Source organism: Pogonomyrmex barbatus, unplaced genomic scaffold (assembly GCF_055798465.1).
Source record: "Pogonomyrmex barbatus isolate J1 unplaced genomic scaffold, ASM5579846v1 scaffold23, whole genome shotgun sequence".
Classification (NCBI taxonomy): Eukaryota; Metazoa; Arthropoda; class Insecta; order Hymenoptera; family Formicidae; genus Pogonomyrmex; species Pogonomyrmex barbatus.
In genome coordinates this window covers 2,695,003-2,719,034 of record NW_028297120.1, presented here as the reverse complement: position 1 = coordinate 2,719,034, position 24,032 = coordinate 2,695,003, and the positions used below count along the sequence as shown (strand labels likewise).

General features: G+C 39.4%; 1 long non-coding RNA gene across 1 annotated transcript; it reads right to left on the bottom strand.

The window, feature by feature from the left end:
• Positions 1–7,815: 7,815 nt before the first annotated feature.
• LOC105423840 (uncharacterized) lies at positions 7,816–10,473 on the bottom strand. Its single transcript, XR_016139602.1, has 3 exons — positions 10,144–10,473; positions 9,844–10,041; positions 7,816–8,365 (listed from the first exon to the last, which is right to left on the bottom strand). It is a non-coding gene; the product is annotated as an uncharacterized LOC105423840 (long non-coding RNA).
• Between the last annotated feature and the right edge of the window lie 13,559 nt (positions 10,474–24,032).

Sequence of the window (24,032 nt, the reverse complement as noted above, 5' to 3'; positions counted from 1 at the left end):
TGCACTTCGATATTCGAGTAAAATACTTTATTTAACGACTTGGGTGTTCAATATTTCCGAGTCACTCACAACTGTCATACACTATCACACTTCTCTAGTGTCTACGCGTCATCACTTATGCGTCTGAGCCTTTGAGCTGAGCTGCCTGATTATTCTCGTTGTTTTTTTATTGGTCCGTTGTTACGCGGCCTCGGCGTGTCCTCATGTCGAAATGTTGTTTGGTCAACGTTTCAATACGTGTTGTCAGAGTCAGCGTCCTTGCCGAATTGCACATCGGTTGCAATCGGCGCGGGCGCGCATTTCTTATTATTTTAGTTTCGCATTTTAATTACTTAATTAATAATTCTCGGGTTAATCCTTGGGATTCAGGCTAATCAACGATGTTATGAGATCGGGGATTATTTAGGTTGCCTCGCAACAACATATTGAGCAGTGATAATTGTTTTTTAAATAATCAACGACAATTGTAGTACACGTTTATAAAATTAAAGAGACGTAAATAAAATTAATGTATTTATCAATTTAGAAAAAATGATTCTTTTAGTAGACTTTATATATATAATACACACATATATATATATATATATATATATATATATATATATTTTTCTTTTATATAACTTTAATCTAATACTTTTATATGTAAAATAATTAGAGAAATCATATTATGTACAAAAATCATGTAATTTTATTTAAACAAAAGATGATACTTTTCATATAATCTTGAAAAATTAATTTTTTTTCAAAAATTAATTTTACTATTATTTGTCCCCCTTCAGATCGAACAACTTTTGATGTAAAAGTTAAAATAGAATACCCTGTATATTTGTAAAATAAAAAATTTAGCGCTTCTAAAATAAAAAAACAAATAAGAAAAAAATCTCTTTTTCAACGTTTCCTTGATTTTTCCAATAGTAAACATTATTCAATATTCTCTCTTTCATATCTTCAGCTATCTCAGTCATGTAAGTTAATTGATTTCAGGAAAGCGTGATAGAAATAATTTCATCTAGTAATTCAAATTTCAATCTGGTGGAAGAATTATTATATGAATATTATATATACGGTATGCAATGATACAAGAACAAAATAACGGTAATAAAACATGCATTTTAATAATTATATTTAATAATTGTATTATTTTAATTTAGATTAGAAGAGTTTGGAATATATTTACATTTAAATGCTTATCCCTTATCCAGTATATTAATAAATATTTTAATAATAATATAAACATAAAATAATATAAATTTAATAATTTAAATGTTGTAAATGGTTTCAAAAATAAATAAATATTTTAAATATTTTGTAACGGTACGTTCCTGCACGGTCGGATAATGTACAGTACAAATACGAGGACATAGCTTGGGAGCTCGGAAATGCTCGTCGGATGCCGGGTTCGGAAAAGAATTTGCAGACGCCTAGGTTTAATTTACAATAAAATAATTAGATTTATTTTAAACAAAAGTTGGCAGTTTAGTGGATACAAAATGATGTTCTTGATTCTCACAGCGTAACGTTGTTCGAGTAGGCTTTGATAGTATTCGCTGTATTTGAGATTTTTGCAGCGCGGTCGAGCAGTGAATGCGATGGTATATTCGCGGGATAGCGTAAGTCGGATACGCAGCGCGTATCTTACTAGGCAACCGGGTCCGCGTGTTGCTGAGCATTCGGACGCACGGATTGCTAAATAACCGTAGACACTTTCGCGACACGTATTTTCGCGTATGTCGAAAGAAAAGTCCGAGAACACTCCGACTCTTCATGGGAGAGGAGACGAGGATACCGCGAGCGCCCGGTATCCTACAGAAGTAAAGTCCGAGAACACTCCGACTTTTGGATGGGCAGGAATACGAGAATATCGCGAGCGTCCGATATTCCGTAGAAAAAAAGTCCGAGAACGCTCCGACTTTCCGGATGAGAAGGAAACGAGAATACTGAGAAGGCTCGGTATTCGGTGCGAGAAGATTCTCGCGTTGTACGGATCGGATCGATAATTTTGGAAGCGGACAAGTCGGATGATCGGACAGGTCTGATTTTCTTCGCAAAAATCGCAGGGTTTATATACCTATTTTGTGTTGATGCATCAACACACGATTTGTTAAAAATTGTTTAATGATCAGCTGATCTGTCACGCAATCGGCGCGTATTGTTCGGTCGCAGTCGAAGATGTTCGGATGGCCCCGGATGACGTGCCGCATAGCGCGCGCTTGTAACGGAGCTTTCAGGTGCTCCGTTACAATTTTAAATGTTTGGGAGGGTGTAAATCTTATTGCTCTTTTGCAAATTTATTTTAAAAGCATGTGTTTCTATTATAATTAACATATTACTTATACATACCATATTTAGTTATCTTCATGAAGTATATAAATCGCAGCATAGAATTAATTGTCTCATTTTGTGTACAAGAATTTATTTTAGTATTTAAATCATTATATTGCTCCCATAATTCTGAAAGTTGTCTACAATAAGCAATAAAGTGACCGAAATATGCTGCAACAACGACCAACCTGAAATTAAAATAAAAAATTAAAATAATTAAAATAATGTTGCCTAAGTTGTTTAAAAAAATATGTAATTTAATGCGGAAAATACTCATACTTATATTGTTTTGCTAACATTAGTATCCCTAGCCTAGTAACAGCACGCGACATACTGAGAATGGAATCATCCCATTTTCGTACTGCTTGTACTGTGATTATCTGTAACGTACTAAGATGCACGCTAGAACATTACTGACAGTATCATTCCGTTTTTTTTCGCGCGCGTATATTCTCAGGATTTACGCAGCGGTACATACGTTTTTTCATTGCATGCGTACATTCTTAGGTTATATTCAGAGGAAATGACACATACGCCTTTCTATCACGCGCGTATATTCTATAGACGTAACATTTGTCACGATATATTATTATCATAAATATCTCGTCATTTAATCGTTACTTTTAAGCCATTTTTTTAATAAATAAATAATGAAATAACATTATTAATTACTATCTTTCTTTAATTAACTAATTAACTATTATATATAAATAAGAAAAATATTTCGCATAATCAATACAATTATTAATAAATTTATAAACAAGTAAACAAAATATATATAACAATTTATAAACAATTTTTATAAGAAAAATGATTCTCATTAAACATAATATATTCACGGTTTTATATAATAAATTATCTACATATGCAATCGAGATTTTAAAATTGAGACTGTTTATACGACAATATAGTAACATTCATTAACCATATTATCTATTATATCTTATGCCAAAATTCTGTATTCACTTATATCATCATTTCAGTAGCAAGTTTCATCCCAATATACAGGTGAAACAGCCTCGAGTCAGGATCCCAAGTTGGATGGGTGATCATTTTAGAAACATGCGATGATATCAAGATAAGAGATGTTTTATCACTTTCTCTTATTTTTTTTAACTTTTTCATTTTTTTCACTTATTTTCCGTAAGGGGTGTCACGTATATTATAGATTTTTAGTACTAGCAATCAATATCGAAACGCAACCATAATCTACTGAAAATTTTCCGTTTTCCTTTCTTAATACTGTCATCATTCGCTGCGAATATTCGCAGCGGAATTTAATGGAAGATATTACTCCGGACATAGGAATGTACTTAGTCGATCGAAGTACGTATGAGAATATTCTGAGATGATATACGCATTGCGATCTTCTCAGAATATATTTAGAACGTACGCGTGGTATTAGGGACCATTGGTAAATCTTTTAATTTACAAGATTTTGAAGTAGATTGAAAATTTTCTCTGATATCTAATTCGATGACAATGTGGTAATTAATTTTTTGTTAAAACAGAGCAGCCACCACATTGACATTGTTTGTTGTAAGTAATTTTATGAAAGTTCAATGCTTTTTGTAGAGCACGAAAGCCTTTTTTTATAGTTATTTTATGTTGGGGTATTAACGTTAATTGCACTGTTTTATGCTCACCACACTTTTTCACATTTCTCCATTTGACGGAAACTTGGACGGAAATTATTGAATTTAATAATTTCATCCGAATTTCAGCCGAACTGTCTACTGAATTGTAAGAAAAGATAATCTCGTGATGTTAAGTTTTTTTACTAATTTTAGTATTTTCATATAAGGGTTCCCTAATAGCACATGATATCATACGAATATTCTGTATTTATATTAAACGTACTGTGATCATACCGAATATACTAAGATTATTCGTATAAAATCTGTGTAGAATATCATTTGTTGTATATTTTCAGGATATATTCAGACTATAGCAAATAAACTTTGCTATATATATTGATTATGTTTACTGAGATAATATTGAATTTACTCAAAATATCTCAGATATACTCCAGATATAATGCGAATATATTGAAGACATTTTGGAATATACTGGTATCTCAAGTAGTAAGATGATATCATTATGACGATGATTTAAGGTCATTTTTCGTCATTCGATGTCAGTGTACTAAAAAATGACGTAAAATAAACGTAACATTTGTCACGAAATATTATTGTTATAAATATATTGTCATTTAATCGTTATTTTTATGTCATTTTTAATAAAATAACGTTATTAATTACTATCTTTCCTAATTAATTATAATATATAAATAAGAAAAATATTTTCCATATTTAATACAATTATTAACAAATTCATAAACAAGTAAATAAAATACATACAACAATTTATAAATAATTGTCATAAAAAAAATAATTCTCGCTAACATATATAACATACACATAACATAGGTTCATGGCTCTATATGTAATTAAATTATCTACAAGAATTACATATGCAATCGAGATTTTAAAATTGAGGCTATTTATACAACAGTAACATTCATTAACCGATCTATCATATTTTATATCAGGATTCTGCATTTACTTATATTATCATTTCAGTAGCAGGTTTCATCCCAATACAGAGGTTAAGCGACATCGAGCAAGATCTCCAAGTGGATGGGTGGACCGGTTTTAGAAACATGCAGTGATAGGAGATAAAGAATGTTTCATCAATTTCTCTTATTTTTTTTTCATTTTTTTATTTTTTTCCATTTATTTTCCGTAAGGGATGTTACGTATATTATAGATTTTCAGTATTAGCAGTCAACATCGGAATGCAACCGTAATTTTGTTGACATCTTGTTACCTGGGATATATTGAGGATATACTTCTCTTACGTCCAGTGGACTCCACGATTCTTTTCTTTCAAAAAACCGAATAATATAATTTCTTTATATAAGAATATTGATTTCTTCTTTCATTGATAAGATACAGAATTATATTGAATTTCAAGAAACAAGAGAAAGATTTGCAACCGCTTTGACTATTATCATGATACGCTTAATTTTAAAAGAAATTTAAAAGGATCTTAAATAAAATATGCAAAAAATTATTATTATTATTAATCCCGAGTTAGAGCTGTCGCAAGTCTGAATACTGTCACGTTGGCACGTGCCAAGCAGAGGCGAAGAAAATATCTAATGTAAACATCCTACCTTCACACACGCGCGCGCGCGCGCGCGCGCACACACACACACACACACACACACACACATCTCAGAGTTCCTGCCACCGCCCTTGCCTCTCAAGATTCAGACCCTGATCATCCCCAAGATTCAGACTGATCATTCCATACAAATAGGACTGCTTCCGAACCGCGGCAGTATTATTAAGTAATTTTATTAGTGTTACTTGCAACCTTTCAATCCGTTCGACTCAGGGCGAAGATCCCAACTTTCTGAAGAGAAGTCGAGATTTGTTTTTTTAAGATAACTGCCCCTGCTAATCAACAGTGAGTTCTACACTCATTAATTATCAATCAATTATAAATTTCAGATTTTTATTTCTTTTCTCTGCTCCATGACACGCTAATCTATTCTTTCCTTTTCTCTCTTTGTCTTGAGTTGATCTGAGCTATGCGAAGCTCCCGTTGTTCATCCCTTTTCTTCCTCTCTCTTTGAATTAGTTTGAGCTATGCGAAGCTCCCATTGTTCATTCCTTTCTTTTCTCTCTTTGAACTGGTTTGAGCTATGCGAAACTCCTGTTGTTCATTCCCTTTCTTTCTCTTTTTTTGAATTGGTTTGAATTATGCGAAGCTCCCGTAGTTCTTCCCTTTCCTCTCCCTCTCTCTCCGAACTGGTCTGAGCTATGCGAGGCTCTCGTTATTCTTCCCTTCTCTCTCTCTCTCTCTCTCTCTCTCTCTCTCTCTCTTTCATACGTATTCATACCTTTCTTCATTGATCAATCCTTTTCCTTCTAGTGAATCAAACGGAAGTCTCAGCTTCTAAAGTTCGGCAACGCGACACTAAAGAATAATCTTATCGTCGTCGTTCTGGCGGTTGGAATCGACAGAAAAGTCAGGGCCGAACCAAGAAGTTAAACAGATATCGAAAGTTTAAACGGATATCGAAAGAACAGATTGAATCATTAACATTAGCTAATACTATTCCTGAATTTTCCCTAAACCGACCTTCAGCATCTTCATATAATTCTATTCCTCCTTCCGCCTTAACACAAGTTCAATATCAACCGATTACATTTAGTTATTTTCCCGTGCATCCATCCGATGCAAAATACTTCATTGACTTCTACGCCCTATTCCAGGTCCTCTATTTCGAGATGGTGAACCTTTTTTTGAGGATTTAGAAGATGAGGAATCCCATCCTATCGATTTAATAACAACCTCCCGCGGAACATCAAGAATACTCCCCTCCTTAACCCTTATGCAATAATCTTCAGTCACACCATACATATATTATATACAATTTTTTATAATTTTTCTTATTATATTTTTGTAATTTTTCCTTCGTTTCCTTATTATGTAATTATTAGTTTAACCAGTTTAACCAGTTAAGTTAACCAGAAAATATTAATTATATTATCGAGTAGGATCATACCAAAGATTCATTCACTCATACATTCATACTCTCCCTCGTAAGAATCCTACCCGATGCCCTCCGTACTTATGTAACACCACGATATCACACATACATATACACGCTTATACAAATGCTTCTTCTCTTGTTTCTGTTTTTTATTATGTATATCTTTATTTTACTAATTAAAATCATGTTTAATTTTAATTTTAATTTTCTTTAAAATCCTCTCTTTTCCTCATCCCATTGATCGCACGAGATCTTTCCCTAGTAATAAAAATTATGTTTCTTTACTAAAAAACGACCAACGAATGTACATCTACAGGCGTCATAGCGATTCTTTATCGTTGATCCAGTGCCGAGACATAAATAGTGCATTCGACTCGAGATCACGTTTCTACGCCTGACTCTCGAGAGAGAGCAGCTGTTCGTCCTTCCGAGCCCTTCAATTCTCATCCATTTACATTCTTAATTCTTAATTTTACAATTTACTCTGGACTGGACGTAACATTTCAGACAAGCTATTTACATACTATAGCTATATTCAGTATATCTTCATAAATTACCAGTGAAAATCTACAGGATGATATAACACGGATATAATAAATTATTAGTGTATACTCAATATATTATGTACGTATCTCGAATACCATGCGAATATTGCAATATACTTTTGCGATATCTTACAAACATCGTCATGATCTATATGGTTGTCTGGGTTTTATAATAATATTATAATAATAAACCTCTCACTAATATTATAATAATAAACCTCTCTTAAACCTCTCTTTGTACATTTCATGATTTGGACCATTATTCATAAATTTTAAAATAAACTTAAAGAATGGATTATTAGAAGTTTCGGCGATGGAAAAATACATTGAATCATCTGGGACATTGATGAAAACAATTTGTGCAATAGAAAAGGACAACTGTTTCTTAAATAATATATTTTATTATCAATTTTATAAGTTCCACAAAAGGAAGCATTTTTTAATAAATAGCATTTTGTATTCTTAGTAACTAACTTATTATTTAATTTCACTTCAGGATAAACAGAAAAGAACTTTGAATAAGATGATTTATGTTTGAAATACTCCTGTGTTTTTAATTGAATAGTGTTCTGCTATTCTGCTACGATTTATTTTTAATTTTTTTGTTATGATAAGTAACGATGATTCATGATCCTTAATTTTCGAATCATTTTTCTCACTTTCAATAATTACTGTACGAGACATCTGATTTTCAAAATCATTCAATTTTGAACTTGATAATGCTGAACGTGACAAATCTTCTGTATCACCATTTGTATAAATGTATTTGTATAAATAGAAGTATCGACATTATCTCTTTAATCAATTGTTCAAAATTTTCATTATTCGATTCTGCCATATCATTCGAAAAATATATTTCGTTTTTTCTTCATTTTCGTTGATAAAAATAAAGGTTCTGCTTTTTCATGCCAGTTTTTTCTTGATAACAAATCTGAATCATCAAATAATTCCAATTTAGAATAAGAATATTCCATTAAATGTGTATTACTATCATGAAGTTTAGTTAGGTTTGTTTTTGTTATCGGTCGAACCATACATTGACGAGAATCTTTTGGTTTCCACGTTGGTATCATTTTATTATTTATAACATTTATAAAATTTTGCATTTTTGCTGAAAAATTTCATGTACCTCTTATTAAATCGCGGAGATGAATTTTAATAAAATTCTCAACTCTTTGTTGAAGTGAATAATTTTTAAATACTTCATTTTTAATATCATAAAAGGGTCTTTCAAAATAGTTAATAGTTGGATGATTTGTATAAAAAGGAATACACTGCTGTCCAAAGTGGAAATTCTTTTCTGATTTTTAATAAATGATTGATAAATTTAGATAAATGAAAATAGTTTATATTGTTACCCTCTTGAATTATTGATTGAGCTGTAATTATTATTATTTAATTTTTATTAATTTTTATTTTCAAAAAATTCATTGATTTTAGTTTATTGTCATCGCCCATTTCAAACGTTATCATTCAACTGGTCATTACTAGAATCAATAACTTGCAAATAATTGTGTATTAATAGGACATTCTTTTATTAATGATTCCAATTTTTTTTTTGCTTGTTCAGCTGTTTTTATTTGTTGATCTACCAATTTTACAGTTACGACGGAATCCTGATAATATTGAAGGGCAACAATATACGTAAGTGAAAATATTTCGACAAAATCCTGATAACTTTGGCAATTTATTATTAAAGCATTGCATCGAATATAGAAATCACGCGCAAAGGATAATTTTTTAAAACAGACCATTAACAAACCATTTCACGAGAATGGATATCAACATATGTAAGGATTAGATGTGCAATATCAATTCTTACATATGTTGATATTCATTCTCGTGAAACATATTCTCCCACGGAAACAGCATTGAAATAAATTTCAATATATTTTTTTATGATAATATCATTAAAAGTTTTTGAACAGCCAATAGCATTGCTCTAGAATAATCAACAACCACTTGGATTGGCTTACGAAATTTAACCATATGTAACCACAATTTCAGCCAATGTTCAATTGTCTCGGTTTCTTATGATTCTGTTAATAATTGATATATCGATGAAGACGTATTCATCAAAATGTATGGCAATCACGTATAAAAAAATATGGGCTGATTTTGATTCTAGTGGTCTTTTTAATTTTCTAACAATATTGCCAGTTGCATCAATGCTAATAGAAAAAACATTTTTATGCATATTGTGGTATTGTTCATAAACATTAATTTGTTCACTAGTGCCATAACACATTTTGAATGGCAAGTAACACCTCAGAGCAATAGCACCTTTATAAGGATTTTCAAAATTTAGAAAATATTTAATAGATACTTTTAAGAGACTTTTTTAATATTTAAAAAAGTAAAAGGTGAAGATATAATACAGACGATAAATTGTCTGTATTATATCTTTACCTTTTACTTTTTTGCAACCTAAATCTTCATCTGTTGCTTCTTTTTTTAGCATGTCGGAGTATATCCAATGAAGGTATTATTGGTGTATCTGCATCTCCAAGACGCATCTTCTCTTACTTTTCTTTTTCGTAAATTTGAACATCCTTCTGTAATTGCTGTTTTGTTTATCTCTTTCCGCTTTCCTCCATTTAAAGGATGCTGCAGAATTTCATGACTTTGGCCTCTAATACCTCTAATCTCAGGTTTTCACACATATACAGATTTCGCTAATATTAGTCAACGGTTCTGTATCAACAATACCTTTGAAAATGTTGCCACAATTTTTACTGTTACATTTGCCGATAATCTTGATAAAATATTTGCTGTTAGAAATATTTATATTATTTCTAATAAATGTGTATGCACAAGGTAGACGATGTTGCCAAAAAAGTCGACAATGACGTTAGTCCATATCCATGATCTTGTGGTGCCCTTGCCCCCGATCGCTGCTCCGCAGCCTCGCGCGCTCGCCACCGAGCGCCACCGTCCACCGAAGAAGCAGACGTTGGTGCCACGACTAGTGTGGTGACTTCCCCGTCGGTCATTACCACGCGCATTGTGTCGAACGGCCATTACGCGTCAATCAACGGACACGCAGCAGCCACACGTCTAGTGGAGAGAAGAAAGAGAAAGACTTCGGCATCTTCAGTGTCAACGCGTTACTGTGTCGTGACCGGTACGTGACAGCGACTGTGTAAAGTGTCGTGTATGCGATAAAAACTGTGGAGTGTCAAAAATTCTGTCTCGCCGGCTCTGTGCGACCACGTGCCGCATCTGTTGCGCTGAGTGTTCGCCGCCTCTCTCGCTCTGCATGCGTCTCCACCTCTCTCGCTTGCGCGCGACACGCGAGTGCGCTCGTGCTCTCTTTTTCTTGCTCGCACATAACCATGTCTTATCTCGTTCTCGTTCACGCGTGAGAAATGTCTCTCTCTCTCTTACTCGTTGTGTTCCGTCGCTCTCGCGCTCGTGAGTGATCATCCGAGTGTTTCTCTCTCGCTCGCGAGTGACGTCTTTACTCGTGTTTTCGCAGGCGTCGCATCCGCATCCTGCGTTTGCCCGCATCGTCCCGTCGTTTTATTCGCGCCTATAATTGTGCCGTCATCAATTTCCGCGTGCGCTCCGTTTTATCCGCGCCCGCGTTCCGTTTTGCTAGCACTCGTGTGTCGTCTCGTTTTCCGTTCATGTCGCGTCTCGTTCTAGTCTGCATTTTCCGAGCGTGTCGCGAGCGTCTTACGTACACACGCACCGTGCGTTTCAGGCGCTCCGCCTTTCTTTTGCGAGCGACACATATTTTAGTGCATTCTTTCTTTTCTTCTTTCTTTGCGTTTTCTCGTCTCTAGTATTTAGTTCTCGAACGTTCCTCCGTGTCCGCGGTGCCCTTACTGGCATTGTACGTTACGTGAAAATAACATTGTCACGCGCTGTTCTCGTGTTCGCGGTGCCCCTGCTAGCATTGTACGTCTTCGATCTCTTTGTTCTGTGTTATTAATTTTTAAGCGTTGTAAATATCGCGTCTTTGTTCGGTTAACATTGTGACTTTGATACGTTCTAGATTTAACGATTGTGTGCTCAAGAATAAACGTGACCGAGTCAGAACTTCGCGAGACGTTGCTGGCGACGGTCGGATAACAAAATCGTGGCGCGACTTAGTTATTCTGCCTACTCCTGTATTTCAGACCTCTCACGGACTCGAGACTGCCTTCCTCGGCAAGGCAGTGCCAGCATAGCCTTACTGGCAGAGCAATAAATCCGCTACAATCTTAATGTGTGCCTAGATTTCCAGTTTTTTGATTGAAGTAGTTTAATTTGTTCCCATTCATTTAAATTTAATATTGAATCAAACCAAGTGTTGTTATCGTTATCAGTAGAATCGAATAAAATGTCATTATTATTCATTGATTCATTAACTGATTCATCATTGTTTTCAGTTGAAATTGTTATATTTATGGATGGATCCAACGTGTCAAGATCTATTTCTCATCCTGCGTAAGACATTATTTGTCGTTTATCATATTTAACATTAACCCACCAGTTATGGGCACTCCATTCATGTTGACTACGTTTACTTACTTTATTCCAAATTTCATCCGAGTAATCAGGTAACTTGTCATTGCCAAAGTAATCCCAAAATTCTTTTAAAATACTTACTGCAACATCAACAGTTAACTTATTTCTTCTTGGCATTTTCGCTTTATGACGTATAACTTTTATTTCTTCTTGTTCTCGTTTTAAATAAAATGTAATAATAGAGAGATGTATCTCAGCAAGTAACTTTCGATGGACTATTAAAAAAAAATTTAGTTTAAAATTATTTATATTGCCACTGATGAGGAAGATTGGATAGTGTTTGGAATTTTCACGAAATTAATTTTAATATTTTGTTATTTTCAAGATTCCTAAATGATCCTCTAATTAAATAAAGGTGCTGAAAAATCTATTCTCTTTATATAATCGATAATGTAACAGGGCAAATAATCCAAATGCATTTGAATTTCGCGAGACAAACTCTGACCGTCTTCACATCTAAGGATTTCACTAAGGATTCATAAAGCTGTTTGAACAATGAAATAGCAGAAAAACAAAGGAAGAGGGGTATCGAAAAAGATCAATTTTTTTTACTGATCAAACTAAATCTTAAATTTGAGTGTTTTTTTTTTATAATTTCGAGAGTATTGAATTCATATGTGATGTTAAAAATCCGTACCGGGGAAATGTCTTGGAGGTCAATCATGTAACTTTACGTGAAATTTTTCACTTTTCATTTTTTTTCACTTTTTACTTTTCATTTTTTTCACCTTGACATTCACATGAAACTTTTCACATACAACAATTATGTATGCAGCTTAGATGCGTGGAAAGTGAAATCATGAAACATAGTTTCATAGGTTTTATAGCTAATGAAAATTATTTTATTGGTACAGTATTATATACATCTTTTAATAACCAATTGTATATGTATGTACACTTAATCCTAACACAGTCCTAATCTTCTCTAATTCCGAAGCATATTTATTAATTCCCTAGATTTCCGCCTTTCCGTCATCAAGGTACATGGCGAAAAAGTTTGTTGGTGACTAAATAATAAATTTAATCTGTAACTGTTGCTCCGAATTGTGAGTCAACTCGACATGTATTACTCGACTAATTGATACATTTGCGAGCGAGATAACAAGTGAGAGACCACGACGTGTCATTTGCTTATTAGGTAGGATAATATTTGATATTGTATAAATAGACAAGCATGCAAAAAGACAAGGAGTCGAGATCGAATAAGCGAACTGAGCAAATTGTAGTAATACGCAAAATAAAGACTTTAGTTGGAGAAACGATTCGAGTATCTATTATAAGCCCGTACAAAGTTCATATGAAAAATTTCACATTTTCACGTTTGAAAGAGTTACATGATCCCGCAAAATCGTACATGATCATAAGTTCACGTGAAACTTTTCACTTTTAACGTTTCCGCTCTAGGGGAAAAGTTACATGATCGACCCCTTAAATTCAAAAATGATGTCAGTAATCTGCGTATATGAATTTGCTGGAATATCAATAAGTTTCAATATTGTAGTATTGCAGTGCATACAAGATGAGATACACGATGATACATTTTTTGCCATTTTACACTACGGTCAATGTAACAGTACAAATGCTTCAAAGCGTTTGATCATCCAATCAAAATAAAGAATTTTACTAATACACTCCAATAAAAAAAATGCTTCAAAGCATTTGTAATAAGCTCTTGACCGTACCTTTGAGTCCTGCTCGGTAAAGCAATAGAGGAAGGGGAACGTGTCTGATAGGCCTATGAAGTATGACATCTAAATAGATTCGTTTCTCTTTTACTCACAATCAGTCAATTTTTAATACATAAATTGTTCAAAATCTCCTCCTCTATAATTTTATAATATTTAAAATATGTTCAGAAAAATTATTTTTATATAAAAATACATTCCTTTGTATATTTTTCAGGGCTCGATACGTGTTGCATTTTTCAGCCAATTTTCAGCTTGGCTCCGCGTGTCGAGTCCTGTTTTATATAAAAAAATATAAAATCTTTTTTCCCATAAATACATGCAATATATAAATATAATAATAAATACACTTTACAGAAGTAATAATTAGATAAATTGTGATGTTTGTAACAACAGTAAAATATTATTTGTACATTCAATTAATTTATATTTATAACGTGACTTTTATTTTTATTTTACAACGTTTTAATATAGATTGTAAATATATAGTAAATAGATTGTAAATGTAGATTGTATATTATATTTAATATATAATGTATTTTAACATTAGTATTTTTATTATTATTATAAGGTAATATTAAAAATTCATTTTACATTTAAAATTTGTAATGATAAGACACTGTCTTCGAATAATATTATTCAGAATTTATATTTTAAACATAATTGACAAATAAAGATACTTAAAAAAAAATGTATATGTATATATATATATATACACACGCACACACACACACACACACACACACACACACACACACACACACACACACAATACATATAATATATATATATATTATATGTATTGTGTGTGTGTGTGTGTGTGTGTGTGTGTGCGCACGCGCGCGTGTGTGCGTGCGTGCGTGCGTGTGTGTGTGTGCACGCGCGCGTGTGTGCGTGTGTGTGTGTGCACGCGCGCGTGTGTGCGTGCGTGCGTGCGTGTGTGTATTATTTATATATAAATATATATATATATATATATATATATATATATATATATTACGTATATAACAGTTAAAACGATTCATGTTCCTCGCGATCTGCAGATCGGTGTTTCGCGGGATAGTGTCAATCGGGTTTGGTCAGGATTGAGCGGAGAGAAATAAAATAATGAAGTGTTGAGTTATGTACACTTATATATATTTGTAAAAGATTTGAAACTAATTTATAACGTACTGGCTATTTACAATATTTACAGGTGACTTTTCGAAATTAAGTCTTTTCGGTGAATGACAATTGCGATTCTATGAAACGTTTCGCGGATGCCGGGAATCCTCTCAATAGTTTCGCTCGCGGTCTTTCCGCGAGTTCGGCTCGCTACTTTTCCGCGAATTCGACGCGCCGAGATCGTAGGCGCGCGGTGCGCGACGGTGCGCGGGATCTTCGGTATGCGCGGTATTCGTCGCGTCGCCAATCAGCTGATTATTTTTGTCAGGCGTCTCGTCTCGTCTTAGTCTTTTCTGATCAGATTTCTCGGGCTGAAATCAGGAATGTTGAACTTGTGGTTTAGAAGTAGAAAGCTCCCTGTTCTGTTACCGCCAGCGATGGATCTTTGCATACAAGGGCCTGCTTCGGGGCCCAAACTAAGAAGCGCCTTAGTCTGAGGAGAAACTTGCGTATTTTGGAGATAGGAGCGATCGACCAAAAGCTCCTGGCTCATTAGGAAGCGCCCTAGATCGTTTTCTTGGATAGGAACGGATATATCGAGATCAGTACTGGAAGTGTCTACTGTTTCGCCGGTGATAGGCGAAGCCGCCGGAGCCAATTAATATACTCGAGTCGGCCGTAGATCGGGAATAATCGGGTACAGGTCGCTCGGATTTGGGGATCGACTCCGGAGATGATCTCGCCGGAAGATTCGTGAAGTTCGTCGAACGCGCTCGGCGATTCCGCGAAGATGTTCGATAACACGGTCAGTAACGGGTTGAGCGGCGGCGGCCTAGCACGCGGTCTATCGTGTTCTCATATGCTGTTCACGTGAATCCGTGCTGTTCGGATTTCGTCTATTGCGTCTGATGATCGACGCGAATTACCCCGACGGATGGTCGGTCGGAGACAATAATTGCAGATATAATTTATGCCGATTTATAATTTATTTACGAAGGAGAAGGTGATTCGGGCGCGTCGTTATATAATACAGGATAATACAAATACTATCATACTTCAACAAATTACTATCTTATTTATTTTATATTTAATTCAGTATCTATTTTCTCTCCTACAAGCCGGCGTGATGATCAGTCGCATTCGCGCGAGAGTCTATTGTCTGTTGTATAATTAAGCGTGGAAGCTGAGTTTTTTAATTCATCGATTGATGAATCGCATTATATGCAAATTGCAACTTTGCTCTGTAAAAGTTGCATTAATGCACATAATGCAATTGTTAAAAAATTCATATGGCACTCATTCTTTTTCTCTTTTCTCTTCCATAACTTGGGAGACGGGTCGATTCTAAGCAGAATCGTAAAACTCGATCTCGTAAGACTTGTAAAAACTTAAGAGTGGAATTATAATTTTATGCGTACAATAACATATAATTGTTCGTAAATATCTACAATTTCTCACAAATCTTATGGCTAGCAAGAAGCAATCTGTAATGTTATTGTATAAAATTATAAGCATCAAAGTTCGTAAATTAACAATAATTTTTTATTATTATATATAATAAACAATAACATATGATATAATATATATATATATATATATATATATATAAAACATATACATATTGTGACGTGGCGCCCTGAGGCCGCCGGTCACAAGATTTAATTGAGTCAATTTGGAGCATTTCTGGTTCCTGCGTTCATCGGTTAGAAGGACGAGAGGGCAGACGAGCTACGGGCAACGCAAACTGAGTGCGCAATTGTGCGAATTTCCTTTTTCTTTTTTACTGTCGTTTCGAGTTTAGCTTCCGCAATACTGGATTAAAACGACGAAATTGACGGCTACCGTTAGATTTGTGTATCACCGCTCGCCACCGGGTGCAAAGGATTATCAGGTCGTCGCCCTAAGTAGTTGCCGAATTTCTCTCTCTTTGCATATTGGTTCTCGTATTGTAGCGCGACATTTTCAGGAATCGAGAGGCTCCATACAACGCGGGGATCAAAGAACGAGTAAACGGGAAGGCGCCACTCCTCGCGAAATAGTGAGGAGACCCCACACAAAAGAAGGTGAGCCGAAGAGCACGAGGACGAGTACTTGAGCCGGGAGAGACAGCCACCTTTCACCGGAAGGATCGACGTGCCAAAAAGGGATCCTCGAACGTCGCAGGTTCAGCCGAGAAGGATTGCCGCCTTCGAATCTTCCGCGGGGTCAGCGGAATGCGGGCCATCTAGGATCCCATCGAAAAATAAAGGATCTGGCGACTGATCGCGCCGCGGCGCTGATCGATACGAAGAGAGGGGATAACGATCACCATAATGTCGCGAGAGTTTGCGAGGCCGAATCACTTTTCCGAGCAGAACTTTTGTAAGTGGACGCAGCCGATATCGCAAGCCACGAGGAGAAGCAGTAGACCGAGGGAAAGGAGTTGCCATCTGGTAAGGCGAACGTTCCAATTGTAAAGTCGTCGATTTCGCCCGCGGACCCGAGGGATCGCGCGAGGCTGGTTCGAAGAAACTTTCGTGGGGAAGCGTTCCCCGCGGTCGCGAAAATATTGCGTCATCACCATTGTCCATCCGGTGACTCGGTCACGTGCCTCGCTCGTGATCCTTGTCGAGTCGTTGCGGTAATTTTCTCTCGCCCTCGTCACTCACGGAAAGTCGGGATAATTGTAGTTTTTTTTTGTACGACTCTCGTTTATATGATTGCTGTGTACAGAATGTACTGTTGTGGAGTGAGATAGCTGTGTCGTTCGCGGGATGTATCAGATCATGTGTTGCAAATTAAATTGGCGTCTTGTGTGAGCTCGAACCACCCGGCGGAAGCGTAGTTCGGATACGTCGTGGCCGTGTGTGTATTCCCGAGTACTGTATCACATTGCTGCCTTACTCAGTTAACGTGAGGATTTCTGTACCTTTTATCCTATCCTTTTACCTGTTGTGTGATTCGAAACATGTATTATATCAAAAAAAGGCGATCGAGAGAAGCGCCTGTAGAGATTCAAACTAATATTAAAGATATTTTTGATGTTGCTCTAATTAATTCTTGTCACATTATTTTGATTCCTTCTCTCTCTCGCCCCGTTCTGCGAGCTCCCCCCTCTATCATCAAATCAAACTGCCGGATGGAGAACGCGATTCGGAGATCTCGATTTTCAATTCACGTTACGCGATGAAATTATGCATCGCACACAGGGGGAGGGCGAGCTTGTCGCAGACTACTTAACATGTATGCAGGCTTTGTTCGATCGCCTGAATCCTCCGTGGGACTTGATAGAACAACTAAATTACGCACATTGAAATATGTTGCCGCGAGTGTAAATTGCCGTCCCACGTGATATGTTTCGTGATTTCGCGACCTTAGAAAGGATGACTGTTCGCGTCAAAGTTAGCTACGATGCCGCGAGACGATATCGAGTTTCGCCTGACCCGAAAAACTCTTTGCTGCCGAAACTAGCATACCGCGCGCCGCATAGAGTTCCGCGCGGACCCATCATTGTCGCTACTGCCGGATTTTCGTCAACGCGGAGGAATTCCTCGCCCAGAAGGGGGACGCGAATACCACAGACGCGTACCGATCGTATTGCGAATCCGCGATATTACACTCCACCAATCCGTTTTTATCGCCGGAAATCGCGACAGCATCTGAGAGACCTTCCGCCGGCGTACGGTGTTGGAATTGCGACGGGTCCGATCATATTGTCGACGAGCTGCGTCATACTTATTGTTACCGCTGTGGCCGACGGGATGCGACCGTGAATACGTGTTCGAGATGTTCGGAAAACGAAGGAGCGGGTCGTTAAGACACTGCAAACCTCACTCCCACAAATAGGACCCATATCGCGATTTTACCGTGAGATGTTAACTATTCGTACGTCACGTTTGAAGCCGCTAAGTTGACACCGTTGCGTTATTTACGCGTACGTGAGATGATATTTTTTACTGGCTTTGGTGAATTCTGGATCGAGCCGTATAATTCTGGGAGAGAACGGAATTCGCATAGTGAAAGATTTAAAGTTGCCAATTATACGTGATCGAGGTTTCCGCATTAAAGCGAATGAGCAGATCGCGGAAATTAAGAAAGAAGTTGAAGTACTGATGTTGTTGAGGGGTCATAAATGTGAGATTTCCGCGTGCTTATTGCCGAACCTGGCCGTGTATCGTGATATAGACTTTCTGTGTACTTTCGGTGTTAGTCTCGACTTTGCAACGGCTGACTGGTGTTTTTCAGACGAACCGAGAATCCGATATCGCTTTGATACCGGAGGAACCGGTCGATAATAGAGTGTGTAGCGGATTAGCCGAATTAATGCCAAATTAATCGAAACGATTACAGGAATTTCTCGAGACTACCGTATCGAAGGATGTCGCGAGCCCGGACGTTACTTCTCTTACAGAACATAGAATTATCTTACATCTTACAGAACATTGATGTGAGTCGGAATCCGACTATAAGACAGCGCTGTTATCTGGTCTCTTCGAAGGCGCAGGAGGTTATTCGCGAGGAGGTCGATAAAATGTTAGATGCCGACATAATCGAATCGTCATTCAGCGAGTGGTCGAATCCGATCGTTATGGTGAAAAAGCCGAGCGGGAAATACCGCTTTTGTCTCGATTTTCGGAAAGTTAATAACGTTTTGAAAAAGGATGCTTACTCGCTGTCGAATATGAACGGGATCTTAAACAAATTATAAGCGGCACATTTCCACAATCGATTTAAGCCAATCATACTTTCAGATACCGTTGGCAAAAGAGAGTCGGGAAATCACTGCGTTTAGCGTGCCGGGAAAGGGGCTCTGTCAATTTAAGAGGATTTTAAGAGGATGCCATACGGATTAACAGGCGCACCCGCGACTTTTCAGCGTTTGTTAGACAGGATTATCGGATCGGAAATGGAATCGTATGCCTTTGCATATCTCGACGATATTGTTGTGGCAACACTCATGTTTGAGATGCACTTAGAATGGTTAAAACGGGTGTTAGATAAAATTTCGTCGGCTGACTTCACGATCAATCCGGAGAAGTGCGAATTTGGTCGTTCGCAGATTCGACATTTGGGATTTATCATAGGGAGCGACGGAGTGATGGTCGATTTCGAGAAGGCCCAATCCTTGATTATCTGATGCCGCACAATGTCTGACAGTTACGCCGCCTCTTAAGCATGGCGTCTTGTTATCGACGCTTTATTCCGCGTTTTGCCAGCCTCAACGAACCGCTTACGAGATTTTTGCGTAAAAACAGACATTGGGGATGGAGCGATGAGCAGAGTTGCACTTTTGAACGGATTCGCGAGCGAATAGCTGCCGCTCCGACGTTATCGTGCCCCGATTTCCGAGCTCCGTTCGTGCTCCATACGGATGCTAGCTTGGTTGGCTTGGCGCCGTTCTGACACAAATCGACGGCGTAGAGCAGACAATCGCGTTCGCGAGCTGTGTTTTATCGGATGCCGAAAGAAAGTATTCTGTTACCGAACAGGAATGCTTGGCGATTGTGTGGGCGATACAAAAATTTCGACCTTATCTAGAAGGATATAAATTCACTGTCGTGATGGATCACAGTAGTTTATGTTGGCTACACAACTTGAAAAACCCGACGGGGAGGTTCGCTCGATGAGCGCTAGAGATGTTCGAGTATGATTACGAGATCATACATCGAAAGGGAGCTTCGCATCACGTGCCGGACGCTTTATCGCGAATGTTTGAAGAGGACGGCGAGACGCGACTCGTGACCGCGGTAGATGCGGAGGCTTTTGAGAATATCACGGACGAGTGATATAAGAAGCGCCTTAAGGAAATTGCCGGGAACGCGAAGAAATTCTCGGATTGGAAAGTCATCGACGGGTAACTATACTATTTAAAGCCTAAAGATTTCGTTTCCGACGTTGTAGAGGACTTAGATAGATGGAAGTTAGTCTGCTGCGAGAAGGAGGCTTTACGTGAGTCGCACAATGACCCAGTCAGGCAGTCAGGACATTTAGGGGGCTCGACAAGACGTATCATCGGTTAGTGGTCGCATATTATGGCCTGTACCGAGAAACCGCATGATACCTTCGCCGTTGTGACGTTTGTCAGCGTACAAAAGTCGAGCAGACTCGCACGGCGAGACTGATGGGCCATCATCGGGTCATCAAAGGTCTATGGATTGTGATCACTGCCGACATAATGGGGCCGTTTCCGCAGAGTAAAGCGAGATTCGCGTATGTATTAGTCGTGCAGGATTTGTTCACTAAATGGGTGGAGTGTTGCGCACTCCGCGCACTCCTGCCAATAGAGCAAAAATCAAAGAAGCCCTACAAGATCTGATTCTCGCGCGCTGGGGTACGCCGCAATTTCTGCTAACCGACAATGGTACTGAATTCGTCAACCGAACTCTTCGAGAGTTCGCGAGGAAATATAACATCACGCATACCACTACCATATCATTCTCAAGCAAATCCTGTGGAGCGAGTAAATCGAGTCTTAAAAACGATGATTATCGCGTTTCTTGATCAGGATCACTAGCACGCGAATGGGACGTGCATCTGAGGGATTTCCGTTTTGCGTACTGCGCACCATTTTTCCCTGGGAACGTCACCCGCAGTCTTAAATTTGGGAACCGGAGTCGGTGCGCTCTTTGCGCCGCTATTACCATGAAGTTGACGAGGTTCACGCGCGAGACCCTGCAGAATGGTCCGAGTGGATGCGAACACTACAATCGTTACGAGTGGATTGCCGAGAATTTAGAGTCTGCGTATCAAAAACAATCGACGTATTATAACTTGCGCCGTAGAGACAAAACTTATAGAGTAGGTGAGATCGTTTTCTCGTCCGCTGCTCAAAATGTAGCCGCGAAATTAGCATCGAAGTTTCAGGGACCCTTCCGTATTAGTAAAATGCTTTCGCCAGTGGTGTATGAGCTTACATATGAATAACATTACTTTGGGTAAAGTGCACGTTAAGGATTTGAAGTCTTATTATTTTCCCGATCCCGAATAGCGCTCGTAATTGCCGTAGCTATCCCGTCCTCAGTTACCGTGAACTGCTAAGAGATGAATCGGGAAGAGAGCGGAGGAATTCTTCCTCCGAAACGAGGAAATCTTCCAGCGGGTACATGAAGCCCACCCTGGATTCCTGGGCGCGTTGGAGGAGTTAATACAGCCAGCGCACGCCGCCGCGCGCTGCCACGCGCCGACATTGTGGGCGCCCGCGCACGGAAGTGATCCGCGCGCTTGCCAGGAGATGGCCAACCACTCGATCATTCACTCGTGCGCGGGATTGACTCTTGGCACTATATAAGAGCGGCTAGCACCACCGCTCAGGACTACCACCTCAGTGCGCACTAGAGCCCGCGCACGGCTTAAGTAAGCACTGAGGACTGACCGCTTGCGATCATTACGGCCCTTTTGTTACGGCCGGCGTTACCGATCACTGCTGGTCGTATTCCCCCCTCAGTGGCCGCGCACGCCATCGAGGACTTCCTCTACCCTACGACGCGGCCGCGCACGCCGTGCCTCCTCTCCCTTGAGTTCACTTCAGCGGCCGTGCACGCTGTTGGACGTGACTCTTGGTACACCCGCCAAGAAGCGACCGCTTACGCCGCTTTTTCCGTCATCGGAGGAGCGCCACACCGCAGGGACGCCACCGGAGCACGCAGCCCCGGGACCAGGACTTCACCGCCATGTCGGGACCGCCCCTTCACCGCCGCCGACTTCGTGGCCGCATCCGCCCGTGCCCGAGCAACCTGTTGGCAGCGATCACCGCAGGGAGATCCACCCCCGCTGCCGCCGCCAGGACCAGCGCCGAGCGGACACTTCACCGGCCAGAAGGACTGCGAGGCACCCCGGCTCCAACTCATCCCGGATCATCGGCGACTCCGCACCGGCCAGAGCCTGCGCCGTCTGCAGAGAGGAACAACCGACGTCCCTCGGCCTCCAGGGAGGAGCAGTTGGCGGCATTATTTGGCTTCCTCTCGACATCGTCTTCCTCAGGGGACAGCGATACGTCAGGGTCAGCACCGCGAACACCGCCGCGGCCGAGCTCAGCTCCGCGGATCTGCCCGCCTATGCCGGGCCGTTCCATAAACTTTCCGGCCCGCAGGGGCCCGCTCAGCGAGCCGTCAACACCGCCGCGGACGAGGGTCTCGCCGCAGATTGCGGCGCATCACTGCCCGCCTACTCCAAGCCTTCCCGGGCAGCGTCAAGAGGACTCGAGGTATCCGTGGCGCCTCATCCCACTCGACCTCGAGGACATAGTCGCTTGGACGACCCGACGAGACCACCGACCAGCCTCCTACAATATCACTACGCAGACGGAGGCCCCGCAGCACGGGGGAAACCCGCTGCCTACCCGCGCCAGGTCCACGCACCAAGGCGGGGCTGGTGCTCGCGAAAGGCGAGCACAGCGCCTCCGCGAAGAGCCACGCGAGTCATCCACAACGGGCCGCGCGCCGACCACCCGGGGAACGCAAACCCCTACGTCGCGCCCGTGACATATTTATTCTTTTTTTGTAGTGACACGTAGGGAAAAATATATACAATGATTATTTAAAGATCGCATCACTTGGATCTTGGGAACCTGCACGACAACCTTCCATTCCCCTCTCACACCTGCCACCATTTTCCGCTTCGCTCGAACGTACACTGGCGGGAGCTTCGCAGAGAGGAGCATCGAGTCTGTTACGCCAAATCCGCTCGTACACACACACGCACACCTACATCAACCATACACAGCTCGATTACCATCATCCGCAACAACAACACGCATCACACAACCACCACAGTATAATCAAAGTAAATATAATCTTTGTGTGTGTGAGAAAATAACATCTATACTTATTCTAACTATCCTTTCGCTTGTGCATGTACTTGTGGCCGACTGGAGAGAGGGGAGAGTAGCGGACCGATCAGAAGTGGCGAGAAACATCATTGATTTTAGAGATTTTCTTTTCTTCTCTTGTTGGCGAAATTGGTGGCTATTGACGTTTGCTGATAGCCGAGACCTCTTCGTTCCTCCCCAGGGAGAGGGGAATTGTGATGCCCTGAGGCCGCCAGTCACAAGATTTAACTGAGTCAATTCGGAGCATTTCTGGTTCCTGCGTTCACCTGTTAGAAGTGAAAGCGCAGACAAGCTATGGGCAACGCGAACTGCGTGCGCAATTGCGCGAATTTCCTTTTCTTCTTTACTGTCGTTTCGAGTTTAGCTTCCGCAATACTGGATTAAAGCGACGAAATTGACGGCTACCACTAGATTTATCACCGGTCGCCACGACGACCAATGACGACTGGGTACGCAGAGGATGCTGCCACCGGGTGCAAAGGATTATC